Raw genomic sequence first — 21,378 nt, forward strand, 5'->3', positions numbered from 1 at the left:
GGATAGCAGACCCAGCTGTCAAGTGAGAGAGTAGGCTATTCTGGATAGAGCAGGTACTTTTGTGTAGTTCCATTCCTTAGTGAGGACAGAGAACATCATTCAGTGCTGTGTAATTTGAGTATAATGCAGTTTATTTCTTGTGAGGTTTTCTGTCCTCAGATGCAGAGAGTTGTGAAAGCCTGTCTGCAGATTAAGAGGTCCCAATGAAGAGCAGTGGTTCTCAGTCCTGGTCCTGGGCACTCAAAGGGTTGCACATACACAGCTGATTCAAATTATCACGTCATCATCAAGTTTCAAGTGGTATTTATGTTTTCAGCTACCTAGCTACCTACACATGTATTTTACAATGATACATATATCAAGACAGCCAGCTAATATGAAGTTAGGTAGCTTGTAAAATGTAATTAACTTAGCTAGCTAGGTATCTATACAGTATGTAAACTAGCTAACGTAAACACATACATCGCCTTGGTCCGTACCATTTCCCTTATTTTAGTGCCCCCAAAACGTAATACTTCCAGATCAACTGTAATGTCAATACCATTGTAAAGCATAATTTCTCCCCTTTCCAACATAATCAATTACATAACCTAAATGCTGCCCATTTCTGCATAATTCAAGCAGGCAATGAGCCTTGTCGGGTCTTTAAAAAAATGGCTGGTTGGGAAGCGAAACTAATGCGTGATAGTGAGAAGGAGAGACGTTGTGTGGGAAAATTGCTTTTTTTCACTCGATCTGTCCAACTTATCACCTCTAAAATGTAAATAAAACACTATAAAGAGTTTATATAATGTGTCATTACATACCTATCGTAATTGCTGGACTATTAAGCGCACCTGAATATAAACCGCGCCCACTGAATTATTAAAAAAGATGTATTTTGTACATAAATAAGCCGCACATGTCTTTAAGCTGCAGGTGCCTGCCGGTACATTGAAACAAATGAACTTTACACAGCCTTTAAACGAAACACGGCTTGTAACAAAAATAAATAGGCTTTAACGAAACACAGCTTGTAACAAAAATTAAAACAGTAGCCTACCAAGAAAGTAATTGGTCACTATCTTCCTCCTCCTGTGCACTGAAACCACTGAAGTCATCTCCTTCGGTGTCGGAGTTGAATAGCCTCAGAATTCCTTCATCCGATGTTGGATTGTTTTCATTGTCGCTCTCGTCACTTTCATCCGGAGGCAAATACCCCGCTGAGCTCATGCTGCCCCTTCAACACGCAGCAGTCCAGCCTTTTGAAACCTGTTGATGATAGTGGATTTTTTGACAATGCTCCACGCTGTCAGGACCCACTGGCAAACTTGACAATAAGATGCTCTTCGCCTGCGGCCCGTTTTAGTGAAGGATTTCTCCCCACTTGTCATCCAAGCCTCCCACTGAACAAGGAGCGCCACCTTAAATGCACAATTTACTTTGATGTCGAGTGGCTGCAAATACTTTGGGCCATCTGCTCTTCTCCCCTCTGAAAGCTTTTGTTGTCTGTTCCTCACGCTGCTGTTTCCAACGTCTTATCATCGACTCATTAAGGCCAAGCTCCCATGCAGCAGCTCTATTTCCTTTTCCAACAGCCAGATTTATTGCCTTCAACTTGAAAGCTGCATCATATGCATTTCTCCGTGTCTTTGCCATGATGAGGGTGACAAAATTACTACCGTAATCAGAATGATGGGAAGTTTGAGCGCGCTCGATTTACGTCACATTATGTGACGGTGCTCAGTTTTTTGGCGGCATGAATCTTGTGAAAGCGGGAAAAATCCATGCATTAGCCGCGTCATTGTATAAACCGCGAGGTTCAAAGTGTGGGAATAAAGTAGCGGCTTATAGTCCGGAAATTACGGTATTTGTAGGTTTGTGTCGAATTTGAATCAGGTTTTTAGGGCGGTGCTAAAGTCATCTTAGAAGTAAACAGCGGCTTTGTGAATGATGATCGCATGCAATGATGACGCAAAAAATTACTAGGTTTCACCCCTTACCCCGTCACTGTCCATTTCTTATTTGTAAAGGATGAGATAAGTGCTACACCTGATGGAGAGAGATTGTAAGACAGAAATAGTTGCTTTATGCGTGCTGTACGTTACGACATGACAAGACACGATGTAACGGAGGATGGAAAGTGGAAAGGGGAAAAGTATTATTATTAGTTTTTCACAAGCGTAGCAGGCTGTAAATTCTGCGAACAATATTTCTAGGAATGGCTATTAGCTGAACAATAGACTATTCAACCTTTACAAGCAAATTGTCTAATAGCCGAGCAACAAATCATTTTCATCTACCTTTCCACATCTACCTACACATGGTTAATGTTCTGTAAAGTTGGATATATTGGTCATGACTCCAGAGTGGCACAGTGGTCTAAGGCACTGCATCTCTTACTACAGTTCCTGGTTCGAATACAGGCTGTATCACATCCGACCGTGAATGAGAGTGCCATAGGGCGCCGCACAAATGGCCCAGTGTAAGGGGTGCGTACTGGCGCCACAGAAGTCAGACGCAGGAGAGCAAAAACTGTGTTTCCAATGGCGCAGTTTAATAATAAAAACTCACCGGAAAACAGAACAATCAATAAATGGGTATATAACCCGATGCACACCAGACATAACGTGCACAAGCACTTACAACAAACAATACCGGACAAGGACATGGGGGGAACAGAGGGTTGACGCTGGGTGTAATTGATGGAATTGAAACCAGGTGTGTGGGAAGATAAGACAAAACAAATGGAAAATTTAAGATGGATCGGCGATGGCTAGAGGACCGGTGACGTTGACCGGCGAACGTCGCCCGAGCAAGGAGAGAGACGTGACACCCAGTGTCATCGTTTGGCTGGCAACCACAGCGCAATCAATAGAAGGTGAACAGTGGCTGGTGCTGAAAATGTTCATTACAACAATAATCTTCATTTTAATTAATTGACTTTACGAACAACAAGATTGGCTTAATTGGAGTCTATTTCTTTGGAGCCTAGACCTATCTAAAATAACTTAACTGGTTCGAATCCCGTGCTGCCACCGGGAGACCCATGAGGTGGCTTTTGGCTTTAATTTAAAATCCTCCAATCCTCTATATGTAATTATTGGCGGAGAGTCACCTCATATATTCCGATATACTGTAGGCCTACCGTAGGCGACATGAGTCTCAGTAGTGTTGAGTAATGTGCTGTTAAAAGTGGTGTAGGTCTTATTTATTTAAAGAGCATATTGAAGTTAGAAGCAATGGGATTTGAAGCAAAAGCCCACAACTATTTTAGCACCATTTCGCACTGCTCTGAGACAAGCATGGGGACCATTCTTGATAAATCAATCAGATTTTTATTTTCACTTATTCTCTGTTTGGGTATTGGTTAGATTAGAATTAGGGTTCATAAATATTATGCTCTTAGTGTAACCTTTATTTAACTAGGCAAATCAGTTAAGAACAAATTATTATTTACAAGGATAACTTACTCCTTCCTCCCCGTCAGGGAATTGAACCCCGGTCTCCTGCGTGCCCTGCCCACACGGCACAGGGATTCTTTAGCAAAATAGCCCAGTACTGTACTGCCAACAGTCACGTTGTACAGCGCCACATAGAATAATAGTCATCACAACTATGAAATAACACATGGATTCTGTTAAGGACAGATATACTTCCTCCCCTTCTCCCGCATGCCTGCATTCTCTAAAACAACCATTGTTGAAGGTACTTGAGGTCACAGAAAAAGTCTGGCCCGCTCTTCCTTATGTAAGGAATTAGGTACTTTCCCATGTTTACTGCTATATTTATTGTAGGCTATGTTTTTGGTTGATGTGGCCTGGCCTATCCATCATATCTCCTCCACATGCAACTCAAAGATCTCACTTGACTCTGGGTTACTGAATCACTCAAGGACACTTTCAAGGAAAATGTTGATGATGGAAATATGAAGCTTAATTCTTAGAACCCAATTATTTATCCTGACTTATATATCCTTTATTATTTCATGAGTTCATTACTATTGCCCCTTTTCCTCCTGTAATTTCAATCCCTCCCTTTTTTATTTAACCAGGCATGTCATTCAATTACAAATTCTTATTTACGATGAAGGAGTACACCAGCCAAACCCAGACAACACTGGGCCAATTGTGCACTGCCCTATGGGACTCCCAATCACAGCTGGCTGTGATACAACCTGGATTTCAACCAGGGTGTCTGTAGTGACACCACTAGCACTGAGATACAGTGCCCTAGATGGCTGCGCCATTCGGGAACCCCTTTTATGAATGGAGAGAATTAATTTAATGACTCTATATTCTCAGGTGGCCATTGAGTCTGATTTTAACAGTCAGTGTCACCGTGACCTCTTAGTCGTTCATCAGTTTCAAGCATTCAGCTTTGTGCTCTATCTTCTAGCTTCGGCCCTTGGGATCATATCTCCTCATCCCATGCTGGCCTTTTCCATGATCTCTGTGCTTGGAAAAAAAGTCAGAAATGGCACCCTTTTCCTTTTATTGTTCACTACTTTTGACCAGGGATCTAGGCTAGGATAGCTTAGGCTGTGGCAGTCTATGTATGCATGTGAAATGGAACCCTATTCCAAGTATAGTGCACATTTGACCAGGGACCATACCACCCTAGGGTACTATATTTCAGACACATATACATATACTTAACGTTAATTCTAGTACGATCTTGGGAGATCAAAGGGAAGCTGTGACGATTGTAAATCTCAACAGCCAATAGGAGACAACCACCTTACTGTCCTCTGCATTCACAGAAACTAAGCAATGAAAACCCACAAGCAACAGAATACTGAGCATGATCATTAGCAGGATCATTGGTACGAACTCTAACTGAGCTTTCTCACCTGTATCAGACACGAGTCACGCGGAAGGATTCAAATGGATTCAGCACATTTTTATCATTCACTGTTTCAACCTGCTTATGCAGCATCTTACAGTAGAAGGGTACTCTGGAACTACAATACTCCTAATCTAAACTGGAGAATTGGAAGACAAACAAGGAAGGGGATATTGTTGAAACCATGTGTCACGCCTTGGTCATTGTATCTTGTGTTTTTGTTATATGCTTGGGTAGGCCAGGGTGTGACATAGGTTTATATGTTGTTATTTCGTATTGGGTTTCTATTAATTGGGAGTGTGTATTATTAGGGGTGTGTCTAGTTAGGCTTGGCTGCCTGAGGTGATTCCTAATTGGAGTCAGCTGATTCTAGTTGTCTCGGATTGGGAACCGTATTTAGGTAGCTTGAGTGCGCATTGTATTTCGTGGGTGATTGTACCTGTCTTTGTGTTAGTCACCAGATAGGCTGTAGTAGTTTCACTTGTTTGTTGTTTTTGTATTTTCAATTATTTCATGTACCGCTTTATCTTTATTAAAGGTCATGAGTAACCTACACGCTGCATTTCGGTCTGCCTCTCTTCTAACAGCAGACGAATATCATTACAGAATCACCCACCACGATTCACAGACGTGTGAACTGGCAGGAGCTGAAGGAGGACGATATGGACAGCAGAAGCAGGGATTATACGACGTGGGAAGAAATCGACAGGTGGGCAGCCAACCCAGAGCGAGTGCAAGAGCCCGCCTGGGATTCCCTACAGCAATGCGAAGAGGGCTATACACGGATGGAATCGAGAAGGAAAGCATTGCTATACAGAGCGAAAACTGAAGGTAACAGGGGAAAGCGCAGAGAGAGAGTGGCTGAGTCAGGAAACAGACCTGAGCCTACTCTCCCTGTTAATCGTGAAGAGCAGTTGCAATGGGAGAGAATGCATCATTTGGAGATTTGGACATGGGAGGAGGAATTAGACGGTCAAGGATCCTGGGAGCAGCCGGGAGAATATCGCCGTCCCAAGGAGGAAATAGAGGCAGCTAAAGCGGAGAGGCGTATGTATGAGGAGGCAGCACAGCGACGCGGTTGGAAATCGGAAAGTCACCCCCAAAAAAATATTGGGGGGTGCTAAAAGGGAGAATAGTTATGCCAGGTAGGAAACCTGCGCATACTCCCTGTGCTCACCATTGGGCTAGAGAGACCGGGCAGGCACCGTGTTATGCTATGGAGCGCACGGTGTTTCCAGTGCGGGTGCAGAGCCAGCTGCGACACATACCAGCCCTTCCTATTGGCCGGGCTAGAGTGGGCATCGAGCCAGGTAAGCTTGGGCAGGCTCGGTGCTCTAGAGCTCCAGTGCGCCTGCACGGTCCGGTCTATCCAGAGCCACCTCTACACACCAGTCCTCCGGTAGCAGCTCCCCGCACCAGGCTTCCTGTGCGTGTCCTCGCGCCAGTACCACCAGTTCCAGCACCACGCACCAGGCCTCCAGTGCGCCTCGCCTGTTTAGCGCAGCCAGAGCTTTTCTCCTCTCCTGCGCTGCCGGAGTCTCCTGTCTGTCCAGCGCCACCAGTGCTCCCAGTCGGCCCAGCGCGTCCAGTGCGCATCGCCTGTTCAGCACAGCCAGTGCTTTTCTCCCCTCCTGCGCTGCCGGAGTCTCCCGCTTGTTTAGCGCAACCAGAGCTGTTCTCTTCTCCTGCGCTATCGGAGTCTCCCGCTTGTTTAGCGCAGCCAGAGCTGTTCTCCTCTCCTGCGCTGCCGGAGTCTCCTGTCTGTCCAGCGCCACCAGTGCTCCCAGTCGGCCCAGCGCGTCCAGTGCCCCTCGCCTGTTCAGCGCAGCCAGAGCCTTTCTCCTCTCCTGCGCTGCCGGAGTCTCCTGTCTGCCCAGCGCTGCCAGTCGGCCCAGCGTCACCAGTCTGCCAGCATCCGCCAGAAGTGCCAGTCTGCCAGGATCCGCCAGAAGTGCCAGTCTACCAAAATCTTCTAGATCGGCCAGACAACCTTAATCATCCAGGTCCACCAGCCAGCCAGGATTTACCGGAGCCTACTACCTGCCTGAGCTTCCTCTCAGTACTGAGCTTCCTCTCAGTACTAGGCTCCCTCTCTGTACTGGGCTCCCTTTCAGTACCGAGCTTCCTCTCAGTACCGAGCTTCCTCTCAGTAACGGGCCTCCCCTCAGTACCGGGCTTCCCCTCAGTACCGGGCTTCCCCTCAGTACCGGGCTGCTTCGGTCCCGGGCTGCCCCTCTGTCCCGGGCTGCCCCTTTGTCCCGGGCTTCCCCGCTGTCCCGAATTGCCCCTCTATCCTGAGTTGCCCCTCTATCCTGAGTTGCCCCTCTATCCTGAGTTGCCCCTCTATCCTGAGTTGCCCCTCTATCCTGAGCTGCCCCTCTATCCTGAGCTGCCCCTCTATCCTGAGCTGCCCCTCTATCCTGAGCTGCCCCTCTGTCCCGAGCTGCCCCTCTGTCCCGAGCTGCCCCTCGGTCCCGAGCTGCCCCTCAGTTATGTGGGGATCAGGGTGAGGACTATTAGGCCATGGTCGGAGGAGAAGGTGGATTATCCTAGGACGCGTAGGGGAGGAACTAGGACATGTATGGAGTGGGGTCCACGTCCCGAGCCAGAACCGCCACCATGGACAGACGCCCACCCGGACCCTCCCTATGCTCTTGAGGTGCGTCCCGGAGTCCGCACCTTAGGGGGGTTCTGTCACGCCTTGGTCATTGTATCTTGTGTTTTTGTTATATGTTTGGGTAGGCCAGGGTGTGACATGGGTTTATATGTTGTTATTTCGTATTGGGTTTGTATTAATTGGGAGTGTGTATTATTAGGGGTGTGTCTAGTTAGGCTTGGCTGCCTGAGGCGATTCCTAATTGGAGTCAGCTGATTCTAGTTGTCTCGGATTGGGAACCGTATTTAGGTAGCTTGAGTGCGCGTTGTATTTCGTGGGTGATTGTACCTGTCTTTGTGTTAGTCACCAGATAGGCTGTAGTAGTTTCACTTGTTTGTTGTTTTTGTATTTTCAATTATTTCATGTACCGCTTTATCTTTATTAAAGGTCATGAGTAACCTACACGCTGCATTTCGGTCTGCCTCTCTTCTAACAGCAGACGAATATCATTACACCATGCCCTTCCCTTTGGATTGAGTGTGAGGTGAGCTTCCTGATAGCTGAGATGTTTCACCTGTCAGTTTAGGAAATGACTTTTTCTATTAAAAATGAGTTGGCTCACAGGTGAAGGGGACTCTGTAGATATTCGCTGTCAACATTACTTCAGGAAACCATCCATATTATTATTTCAATGATTTGTATTCTATATTTGATTTGATATTTATTGTGAAATGGCCAGGATTTAGGCAGGATGTACAGACACAAACAGCTGGTCAGTGGTCCCCAGTTCCCAAGCCTTCCGTTTGGTAGAGGCCAATGTCTGGACTATGTCTGAACTGCATTCTTCAGCATCACCAAGATTTATCGTTTGATTATCACATATATATGCATTTCATTGCCTTTGGTCAGTATATAGCCATGGATTTTTTATAGCCATGCTTTCCTAAAGGTCAAAATAAGACCTTAAAAAAAGCTAATAAAGTAGGATATAGTCAAGGACTGTTTATAACCAAGCCTGAACCAGTCCTGCTCTGAATACGTGCAATCAAGTCTTCCTCATTTTCCAAAACTGTGGATCAATGTCAGTGACCATCTGCTTCTTTTTTCTCTTCATTATAGCCATTTCACTCTAAGAAGGCTGTTGAGCTTGGAAAGCCTTTAGTCCCGCAGTATGAAATAGCAGCAGTTAATACATAACATCAGCAGTTAATACTCTTTCTAGTCTGCAGAGACAGCTGCGAAATGTGGTTATTGCCTCCCAATCATTATATAACTGAATAACTCACTAGAAATGCTATGAACAGGGTACACTCTGTAAAAAGCTGAACTGGTATAAAAAAAACATATTCAAAAACTAAAAAGTAGGGACTGGAAAAATTGCAATGAATAAAGGATAGAACAACAGCGTCATAGTAAATCAGTTCTTGATAGCCTCCAGAGGTTGAAAACAACTGTCATTGATATCTAGATGAAGTGCTGCCATTTACTGTGGGTTAATGATGATATTATCACTTTACATTGAACAAGCGTTGCATGGAAAGGTTGCAGATGGAGTGAATACTCAATGACAACAACAAAACAAGGTTATAATAGGTTGAAATGGGATGACTCACCTCCTACACCGCCTTTGAATTCAATTGAGCTTCATCATTAGGCACACTTAAAATTAATTAGATCTAGGATACATTACTTATATTCTATTCTAGACTTGGAGTACAGTACTTCATACGACACATGAAAGAGCTTTGTGAGGTAACGCCATTTCTTTTCCGGGGGAATCCATAAAGACAAGGTCAGTCTTGATATTTAGTTGGCCCCATGTTGAATCTCAACTGTATTTTATGTCAAGATTTCTGCCTGGTCAGTCAGTGCTCTACATTCTATAGAACACAAATCCCTGACATAGAACCAGCTGCTACCATGGAGGTGCTACCACCTTTGTCCCTCCCATGGGACATCCTCAGCTTTACAGTACACTCAGCTGTTCTTCCAGGAAGTCAAGTTCGGAGAGAAGAATGGCATACATAAATATATTATGGACAAGTCAATGGACGCTGTCAAATCTATTGTAACAAAAAAAAATCTAACGGTAAAATTGTGTGATTAATACTGTAAATTAAATGCACTACATCTGCAACCTTGCACAGTCTAGCCATGCGTTATATTTCCGTCATAGTTGTGAGATGTTCTTTTGTTGCATGAGAGTCACTGTCAGTGTCACGCCTATGTCCAGTTTGTCATAGTGTAGTAGGGTGTGTTACATTTACACAATACCTTATTTTGGGAAAACAGTAAACATGCTAGCTCTTGAATTATGATTAAAAGCTTGGCTCTCTTTCTCGGTCTCTAACACACACACACACACACACACACACACACACACACACACACACACACACACACACACACACACACACACACACACACACACACACACACACACACACACACACACACACACACACACACGTTATATGTCATAAAACAACTTGAAGGGTCTGCCCACAGCTCAACTATTTTAATTGTAATCAGATATCGGGCTTGGGAATTCAAAAAAGCTCAGTAGTTCATAGGGAGGACTAGGTGATGCATATATATCTCATGACTTTCCCCAGTTCAAGGTACCTAATTTGTCTCAGAGGAAAGTGACAGAGCGGTGAGGAATGTCTCCCTGCAAAGAAAAGAGGATAATCCTTTTCTCAGCCTTTGCCTCAATTTTCATTCTGGAGAGTGAAGGCGAGGGATTGAGTCACACCCGCATGACCATGCAAGGAAGTCACGTAACTTTCTTTTCCCCGAAGAGAGAGAAAATAAATATAGTTTGAGGAAACTTCACAGAAGTCTATCAAGTGTAGAGCTTATAGCTCCTAGGCTAACATATCCCTCCTTTGGTTGAGCAGCTTCCTTCACTAACGACCCTGGAAACACACAATAGAGGCTCAAACTCATGTAGCTAGTGGAGCTGCATGAGAGAACACATTTCCATGTCCAGCCAATGAGAGCAATAAAACTTGGTGAAAAAAAACTGTGTAGGCATGTCCCTTGATGTATTTAATTTACAAGGATCACAACAGAGCAGTAGTCACATATGACATACAGTACAGGTGCAGGTACTGCTAAATGGGTGCCTCTATTATAGTGTGTGTGCGCGTGTGTGTGCGTGCATGTGTGCGTGTGTGTGAGGACAACCTGCATCTTCCGCATCTCCTATACCTGAGATAGCAACCAACCCCATTAGAAGTGAACTAAGAGAGATCCAAATCAAGGTAGGTAAATGTTTGTCTGCTTTTGTTGGAAGCGAGCTGATTCCTCCCACATCAACTTGCAGGAAGTCATGTACCATAAAGAATGGACTAATCTTGTGGCCCACTTAAATAGTATTGTAATGTTGGCCATATGAGAGGTGGAGGATGTGTAAAAGAGGAGAAATGGGGTAAGACACTGCCAGCATGCTTGACTGACCTTCTGAAGTGCACTCAGGGGGTAAAAGGTACAATACAAGTCATTGAGTCTGTCACACCCTGATCTGTTTCACCTGTCTTTGTGCTTGTCTCCACCCACAACAAGGTGTCTCCCACCTCCCCTCATTATCTGTTGCCAGTTAGTTTTGTTCGTCAAGCCTACCAGCGGTGTTCCTGTTGCTCATGGCTGCTTCGAGTTTTCCCGGTTTTGACCATTCTGCCTGCCCTGACCCTGAGCCTGCCGTTCTGTACCTTGTCCCACCACACTGGATTATTGACCTCTGTCTGCCCTGACCCTGAGACTGCCTGCCGTTCTGTACCTTTTGGACTCTGATCTGGATTACTGAACTCCGCCTGCCTTTGACCTGTCGTTTTACCTGCCCTCTGTTCTAGTTTTAAACTTTTGTTACTTTAAAACTGTCTGCATCTGGGTCTTGCCTAAAGCATGAAAAAAAAGGCGCAAGTTTAAGTTTGTTCCACCTGAGCGAGTCTGACCATAAGTCAGAGACCACTATAATGACACACCAAATGTGTTTGATGGATTGTGGGAAAATAGCAGGAATAGGCTTTTGTAGACTACAGTCCAAGCTATGTCTTCCAATGGTGCGACTGTTGTTGGCATCCAAAGATTATCCAACTTGAATAAACGCTTGGAGGTAAGGATGACAGTAGTGTGTAATCTATGACAATACGGATATCACTTATTATTGATATCTACTTAGAGCATGGATGTGAATCACACTGCTGCTCTCTCATTTAGCTATTTGCACCTTACGGATTGTTGTTGTGGATGGCTTTTCACAAATCTAAATTTGTATTTGAACTCAATAATGGCTGAATTCAAGAAGTTTTAAGCTGCCTATCAATCATTGTTTATGAAATCAGTGAACAGCCAGTGAAAAATGTGCTCTTGCAACAGCTGCAAAGCATGAATCCAGGCATATGGAATAAAAGTGGGGCATTTATTGCTCAATCTAATTCATGCTGATGAAATAAAAAATCCATACTGTAGGCTTAATGGACACTTTCCCCAAATCCCAAACTTTTGATAGACTTAAATGGGCAATCTGTAGTTGCTACATCCATTTTTGGACGTATACATTATATACACAGTATACAGTACCAGTCAAAAGTTTGGACACACCTTCAGTACTCATTCAAGGGTTTTTCTTTATTTTTATTATTTTCTACATTGTAGAATAATAGTGCATCAAAACTATGAAATAAGATGTTCAGAGGAAACTGCATGAATCAGGCCTGAATGGTCGAATCACTGTAAAGAAACAACTACTAAAGGACACTAATAATAAGAAGAGACTTACTCGGGCCAAGAAACATGAGCAATGGGCATTAGACCGGTGAAAATCTGTCCTTTGGTCTGATGAGTCCAAATTTGAGATTTTTGGTTCCAATTGTGTGTCTTTGTGAGATGCAGAGTAGGTGAATGGATTATCTCTGTATGTATGGTTCCCACCGTGGAGCATGGAGGAGGAGATGTGATGGTGCTTTGCTGGTGACACTGTCAGTGATTTATTTTGGATTCAAGGCACACTTAACCAGCATGGCTACCTCTGCATTCTGCAGCAGTACTCCATCCCATCTAGTTTGCGATTAGTGGGACTATCATTTGTATTTCAACAGCACAATGACCCCAAACACACCTCCAGGCTGTGTAAGGGCTGTTTGGCCAAGAAGGAGAGTGATGGAGTGCTGCATCAGATGACCTGGCCTCCACAATCACCCGACCTCAACCCAACTGAGATGGTTTGGGATGAGTCGGACCGCAGAGTGAAGGAAAAGCAGCCAACAAGTGCTCAGTATATGTGGGAACTCCTTCAAGACTGTTAGAAAAGCATTCTAGGTGAAGCTGGTTGAGAGAATGCCAAGAGTGTGCAAAGCTGTCATCAAGGCAAAACATTTAATAGTTTTGACCTTAGGTAGGTGTGTTCAAACTTTTGACTGGCCCTGTATATCCTTTGATACTTGAAGAATATAACTTAGAAATTGCCCCATGAGCTTAGTTCAACTGTCACACTCCATGAGAACCAAAAATATAAGCTTGTTTTTCTCCAATGTCTGTAAACATTGTAAATGTAAACAAATACTGTATAGACTCATAACACGGTTAAACCAATCATTTTGATATTATGGATGGCCATGCATCAATACATCCGTCAATTCATCTGAGAGTGATTACATTTCTCCAGGCTCATCACTCAGCCTTTTACCAAAACAGAGGTGGGGGAACCATTTTGTTGTTGTTTAATCTGTGGAGTTGCTCTTTCAACAGCTGTATATTATCAAGATATCAACGTGTCACCAACAAAAAGGTAAACAATAGGCCTATAGCAAATGCAGCATATGGCATTTATTTTTCACATGTAAATAGCACTTTTTAGTAGTGCTCAAAGCATGCCATTCCATGAGCGCAGGACTTATTTTTCAACTCGAATCAATGAGCCCAATCAGTCCTCTATGATAATAAAATCATAAACAACAGAGTAGTGTTGGCTAATAAGTCCTTAGTTTTGGGGTTATGCTCAGGTAAAACAATTTGATAATCTATACTTCCATAAGTCCCATTCTTGAAGATCAAGGGGTATAACATTTATTGGAAAGACTGGAATTCTGATAATGAAATCTTATTCTTATATGTAGTAGAAAGTGATGCGTTAGAAGAAGCCTTCATAACCTACCCATAAAGTAAAATGTAACATCCATAAACTTGAACATTGATTTATCCTGCGATAGATGTCGTTCAATTGGTAACAATGAGTAGGCTACTATATTGCAAAATCAATATTTTTTTATCCTTCAAGGACACCTTACCAGAAAAGAGCAGGTCGTTTTACTATCGATCGCCACCACTTTATTGAAAGACAACCCCCCCAAAACAAAGTGTCAGTGTCGCAGTCCTACCCTGAAAGGTACCGTATGCTGTGGTACTCATAATTTGAGCAGGAGACAAACCAAATATGGCCAGTTGGTTCTCAGTCTGAATTATTAATAAGAAGAAGTGGAAACAAGTGTAATTCTTCTCTCCACTTTCTCTCCATCACCGTGCACAGTATATCTCCCCTTAGAGTCGATGTCTGCGCCGCCGTGGAAAACAATTAGCATAATACAAAAATCCTTATAGAAATCTGTCTGTTTAAACTAGAGATATGTTTTGCATGGGTAGTGTTCACCACATTCATTCACCACATCCGCCAATGGCATCCTTTCCTATCTGCGGTGGAAGGTGGAGGAGCTACAGCAGTGTTTTTCAGACCATGAGACATCTTGAAAACGTCTGTAGCATCCAAACAGTTTGGGCTACACACTAATATGAAACCTCTATGGAGAGATGAGACTCTCACAAAACACAAACATGTCAGTGTTTTGCTCTAGGATGCCTCACAAGGTTAGTCTTAAGGTAGCCGGTACCAGTTTTAAAAATGTATGGAAGTACTGTAGATATGGAAGCAGTAGGGAACATTTAATACTGAGACTACCTTTATCATATAAACAGGAACAACCATCTCAGTAAGTGGTGCAATTAATCCAATGACTGTACTAACAGATTGGATTTGTTCGAAAAATGTATGTTTTATATATTTTTGTAGCAAAAAATTAATGAAGCAATCAATGTACATGCAAGAGCACAGTTATTAAAACAAACAATTCTGAAAATCACCATGCAATAGAGATTGCTGCGAAATATAATATATGGTTCTATGCAGAACCTTTTTGCCTTCCAAAGAATCCTTCTTGACTTTCCAAAGAATTATCAAAGAACCCTTTCCTCTAAAAATGGTTCTTAGGATGTTAAAGTTTCTAGGTAGCACCCTTTGCTTTACAAAGAAGCCTTGTCTTCCAAAATGGGATCTTCAGCTAAAAATGGTTCTTGGTAGAACCCTATCCCTCCACAAAGAACCATTTTTCTAAGCGTGTAGAGGTTACAAGGGACCATTTAAAAAAGTTGGCAGAGCAGAAATACAGGAGTCTATAAAGCTGCCTGCTCAAATCTACACAACCCTATAAATTCATGCAGGTGCGACTAATTATGAGAATACTTTTCAGACAATCACTAATGAAGCCATATAAAACAACAGCACTCGATTCCCTTCACGCTACAGGTGATCAAGAGGACAGAATGTCACCAAACCAGAAGGCCATGTTTCTGGGCTCTGTCAGACAGACAGCCAGAGACTGGAAGGGGTGGAGTAGAGAGAAGGGTGTGCTGCTGTTGTCACAGACAAACTCATACTCAAACACCCCTCCCTGGCTGTTGCCACAGTGTCACCGTAAATTACTGTCCCCCTCCCAATCACTTCAGGGGCACCCTGCCTGCATTGTCGTGCCCTACCGAAGCGAGCGTCTCACCAGCACTGGCAAGCCCCCCACTGGAATGCCCTACTGACAGGTACCGCTGAAAAATAGAGCTAAAAAAGGATGCCATCGATTTAAATATAGCCCAGAGGTATTCACACATGGCCTTGAGGCTATACCAGAACATGGACCTTTTGTACAGAAAGGTGCAGTGTGCCGGCTGCCCCCTTCCTCAATGTCAAGGGACACAGGCGGGAGGACAAATGTTCCTAAGTATCTTTTGCTTGATCATAAGTTTAAACTTATTATCACACATGTACAATACTTGTAACTGAAATTATCATCTCATTTTAAAAGGAAAGCTAACCATCAACATGGAAAATATGAAGGTGATGACTCATTCAGTAGTAACCTAACCTGGAAACTGTGCCTTGGGTGTATGTACTATACTGTGTGTGTGTGTTTGCGTGTGTGTGCAACAATACTACCTTGTGTCATGAATGTTCAGAAAAAAAATGTGTGGGCAATGGGTTTTCTCCATGTTTTCTTCTCTCAAGTTATATTAGTGCATTTGTGACGTTGCAAGAAAGCAACGTTTGTGAGGAGATGAGTCGTTTGTTAAAACCACAGGGAGAGTTCCTTGGGGTCTAATAAAATAATTAAACACGTAATGAGGTATTAACACTCCTGAGATGTGTGGCGCCTTGGGGTAACAAGGCTGTTTCTGAAGTGAACTTTGATAACATCTTCGTCTTCCTCAATTTTAATCAATAATAAATTCCATTCCTCATCCTCAACATTATCCACATCGTCATGAATATTCATCTCAAATTTACACTTTATGAATAATCTTTTCTGAAATACATCGGGTCCTTCTTAAATGGCACCCTATGCCCTATATATTGCACTACTTAGGGTCCATAAGGCTCTGGTCAAAAGTAGTGCACTATGTAGGGAATATGGGGCCATTTGGGACCCAAACCTAGGCTACTGATACTTTCATGACTTCCTACCTACACTGAAAAAAATGGTACTTTGAATTGACCAAATGCAAATGTGTACACCGGTTCCACATGAATGAAACATGTTAGATAAACACCATTTTTTCATTTTACTTATTTTCTTTTTGTCAAGCAAATATAATTTGTTCAAGTAAATGCATTGTACTGGAACAGAATCAATTCAACATGACTTGGTAAAGCTAATTTTATTTGAAATAAATGTGTAGCTTGAAATAGATTTGATCATATTCCCTAGACCTGATCATTACTTTATAATTAACATTTTATTGATGATATTACTCATAATTAATATCATCAATTAGGGACAAGGTTCTACATAATTATTAACTTAAGCACAATATGAAATGCTGCCATTGTCTACCTTAGTGTTTGTATTTACAAAAATGAAAAGGGAATGTTAAAGATGTGTAACCAAGAAGCAAGAGACCATTTACATCGGTGACGAAGAAGGCAAAAGGCATGTGTTTAAAAAATGACTGTATATTTTGTAACGACAAATGTCCATTCACTGACATTCAGTGTACAATGAGTTGCACAGGTCTACATCACAGTAATATAGGCTATATACATATATATATATATATATATATATATATATATATATATATATATATATATATGCATAAAAAAGAGTTGTCCTAACAATGGTTGTGGGTTCAGTTGGGTTCAGTCAACTGAGTAAAGATACATCCGTTATTAATGACATTCTCATCTAGACTTTAAAAACACATTATCTGAAATAGAAGTGACACATTTTGTTTCTAATTCCCATAACAGCACACACGCGCACATACACATACAGTTGAAGTCAGAAGTTTACATACACTTAGGGTTGGAGTCATTAAAACTTGTATTTCAACCACTCCACAAATTTCTTGTAAACAAACTATAGTTTTGGCAAGTCGGTTAGGACATCTACTTTGTGCATGACGCAAGTAATTTTTCCGACAATTGTTTACAGACAGATTATTTCACTTATATTTCACTGTATCACAATTCCAGTGGGTCAGAAATTTACATACACTAAGTTGACTGTGCCATTGAACACCGTGGAAAATTCCAGAAAATTATGTCATGGCTTTAGAAGCTTCTGATAGGCTTCTGATAGCCTCCAATTGACTCAAAATTTGAGTCAATTGGAGGTGTACCTTGGGATGTATTTCAAGGCCTACCTTCAAACTCAGTGCCTCTTTGCTTGACATCATGAAAAAGTCAAAAGAAATCAGCCAAGACCTTAGAAAAAAAGATTATAGACCTCCACAAGTCTGGTTCATCCTTGGGAGCAATTTTCAGATGCCTGTAGCTTTTGCACAAAAGCTCTGACGAAGGCCGTGAGGCCGATACGTAAGCTTATTAAAGATCAGTGATACTATCAAGAGCAGTGTGCGGTTTCCTTTTTCCTTCATCTTGTTCAACTGTTACCATGCACCTGCAAAACAGATTGCTCAGATGTGCGAGTGCCTTTGGAATTTCAAATGCCTGGAGGTACAACGTTCATCTGTACAAACAATTGTATGCAAGAATGAACACCATAGTACCACAAAGCCATCATACCACTCAGGAAGGAGACATGTTCTGTCTCCTAGAGATTAACAAATCAATCCCAGAGCAACAGCAAATGACCTTGAAGATGCTGGAGGAAATAGGTACAAAAGTATCTATATCCATAACGAGTCCTATATCGACATACCCTGAAAGGCTGCTCAGCAAGGAAGAAGCCACTGCTCCAAAACCGCCATAAAAAAGCCAGACTATAGTTTGCAACTGCAAATGGGGACAAAGATCGTACTTTCTGAAGAAACGTCCTCTGGTCTGATGAAACAAAAATAGAACTGTTTGGCAACAGTTTGGAGGAAAAAGGGGGATGCTTGCAAGCTGAAGAACACCATCACAACCGTGAAGCATGGGGGTGGCAGCTGTTGTGGGGGTGCTTGCTGCAGGAGGGACTGGTGCACTTCACAAAATAGATGACATCATGAGGACGGAAAATGATGTGGATATATTGAAGCAACATCTCAAGATATCAGTCAGGAAGTTAAAGCTTGGTCACAAATGGCTCTAACAAATGGACAATGACACCAAGCATACTTTCAAAGTTGTGGCAAAATGGCATAAGGACAACAAAATCAAGGTATTGGAGTGGCCATCACAAAGCCCTGACCTCAATCCTACAGAAAATGTGTGGGCAGAACTGAAAAAGCATGTGTGAGCAAGGAGGCCTACAAACCTGACTCAGTTACACCAGCTCTGTCAGGAGGAATGGGCCAAAATTCACCCAACTTATTGTGGGAAGCTTGTGGAAGGCTACCCAAAACATTTCACCCAAGTTAAACAATTTAAAGGCAATGCTACCAAATACTAATTGAGTGTATGTAAACTTCTGAACCACTGGGAATGTGATGAAAGAAATAAAAGGTGAAATAAAATATTCAATACTATTATTCTGACATTTCACATTCTTAAAATAAAGTGGCGATCCTAACGGAGCTAAAATGGGGACTTTTTACTAGGTTTAAAGGAATTGTGAAAAACTGAGTTTAAATGTATTTGGCTAAGGTGTATGTAAACTTCCGACTTCAACTGTACACACACACTCACACCGACACACATGCTCTAAAATGCTTCCAATTGATTGTGTCTCAGATAAAGGAGAGTTGTTTTAGGCTATATTGTGTCCCTGACAATGACTCTCAGCCAGTGAGTCATCTTTGTAAAGTCAGTTGTGTAGGTTGGTACGACCACAAATTACGCCCATCATTTGTGTCCTACAGATAGTTTGCACATAATTAGGTATGACATCACAGACAGCAATAGGTTAGTGGGCAGTGGGAGAGTGCCGGGGACAGTTTCTCCTCACTAATGAGCGGTTTGGTGACAGAAACATAACAGGAAGAAGGCAAGAAGATACAATCAACACAATTAGAATGACGAGACCATAGGCCTCAGCAGCCCTAACAATCTGGTCCTATTATATAGCCCTGCGTATTGTTGGTAGTAATGTAATTACTGTTTGGATCAATACACCTTTTCCTGCCTGCCAGCCAAAGACAGAGAACCAAGAGCAAAAATGTATCGTACACGACACAACTCAAAATGTGCTGTTGTGTCGCTTAGGCTTTTATTTCTCTCAAATATATGCAATGAAATAAAAAAAACAATCTCCCAACCTTACTTTGTACTCCTAAGCTTCCAAATGCTATTTCAAACTCTAATTTGTTATGAATCACTAAAATAACATTATTTAAGACCTAGATTCAATCCGGACCCCAGAAGATATGCATTTTACGTAATGTAATTTACCATTAAGCCGACATATGCAGTGTTTACAGTGAATGCGGTCTTAACCAAAAAGGTGCATATCTGAAAAGGGGCAATCAGATTAAATATAGCCCTAAATTTGTTCTGTGTGGTGGAATGTACCGATAGGCCTAATTTTGTACAGTGATACAATGACAATGAAGGGGTTAAACATCACAGAGAAAACTGATATGATAAGTGCCTAGGATTTACTAGGTGTGAAGCTGTCACTTCCCTCCCCCAGAATCCTCCAAATGTTAAACAAGAGACACAAAATCCTACAGGCTTTCCTCCTCATCCACACATCAAAAGATTGTGATGCATCTCTGAATGGCTGTCCAAATCTTCACAAAGCACTACCACCTGCCCCTGTCGTATCTCACCTCCTCACACACACACACCACACACCACACACCACACACACACACACACACACACACACACACACACACACACACACACCACACACCACACACCACACACACACACACACACACACACACACACACATCTTCCCCCTGACAGAGGGGAACAGAACTGCCTGATTGATGGTGGCACATCCTTCTTTTCAGTACTGTGGCTTCCTTTGTCTTGTGAATCTAAAAAACCCAGGTATACAGTTGCAGGCATAGTGGTTAAATGTGGACAGTGAGGATGTAGCATGTTACCACCAACAAATCTAGGGGGACAACATCTCCCTTTCAATTTCTTTCAACCTTTATTTATCACAGACAATGTTGAGACAGCCTATAGGGAGGAGGTCCGAGAACTGGCAGTGTGGTGCCAGGACAACACCCTCTCCCTCAATGTAAGCAAGACAAAGGAGCTGATCGTGGACTACAGGAAAAGGCGGGACGAACAGGCCTCCATTAACATCGACAAGGCTGTAGTGGAGCAGGTCGAGAGTTTCAAGTTCCTTGGTGTCTACATCACCAATGAACTATAATGGTCCAAACATACCAAGACAGTCGTGAAGAGGGCACGACAAATCTGAAAAGATTTGGCATGGGTCTCCAGATCCTCAAAAGGTTCTACAGCTGCACCACCGAGAGTATCCTGACCGGTTGCATCACCGCCTGTCAGAGACTCCAGTCCACCAGGTTACAGACTGTATTCTCTGCTGCCGCACGGCAAGTGGTACCGGAGCACCAAGTCTAGGACCAAAAGGCTCCTCAACAGCTTCTAGCCAACAGCTCCAAGCCATTAGACTGCTGAACAATTCATAAAAATCGCCAACAGACAATTTACCTCAACAGCTTCTAGCCAACAGCTCCAAGCCATTAGACTGCTGAACAATTCATAAAAATCGCCAACAGACAATTTACTCTGACCCCCCCTCTTGTACAATGCTGCTACTCACTGTTTGTTTGTTAACTATGCATAGTCACTTCGCCCCCACCTACATATACCTAAACTAGCCTGTACCCCTGCACACTGACTCGGTACCGGTGCCCCCTGTATATAGCCTCGTTATTGTTATTCTTATTGTGTTACTTTATAATTACTTTTTATTTGAGCCTACTTGGTAAATATTTTCTTCTTCCTGAACTGCACTGTTGGTTAAGAGCTTGTAAGTAAGCATTTCACGGAAAAGTCTACACTTGTTGAATTCCGCACCTATGGCAAATAGTTTGATTTGATTTGACTAGGCAAGTCAATTAAGAACACATTTTTATTTACAATGACGGCCTAGGAACAGTGGGTTAACTGCCTTGTTCAGGGGCAGAACGACAGATTATTACCTTGTCAGCTCGGGGATTCGATCTAGCAACCGTTCAGTTATTGTCCCAACGCTCTAACCACTAAGTAATGCTGTCGCTAACCTCTGTGGGCTGGATAGCCTATACATCACCTGAGGTTGGGCGGC

Source organism: Oncorhynchus gorbuscha, linkage group LG26, assembly GCF_021184085.1.
Source record: "Oncorhynchus gorbuscha isolate QuinsamMale2020 ecotype Even-year linkage group LG26, OgorEven_v1.0, whole genome shotgun sequence".
Taxonomy (NCBI): Eukaryota; Metazoa; Chordata; class Actinopteri; order Salmoniformes; family Salmonidae; genus Oncorhynchus; species Oncorhynchus gorbuscha.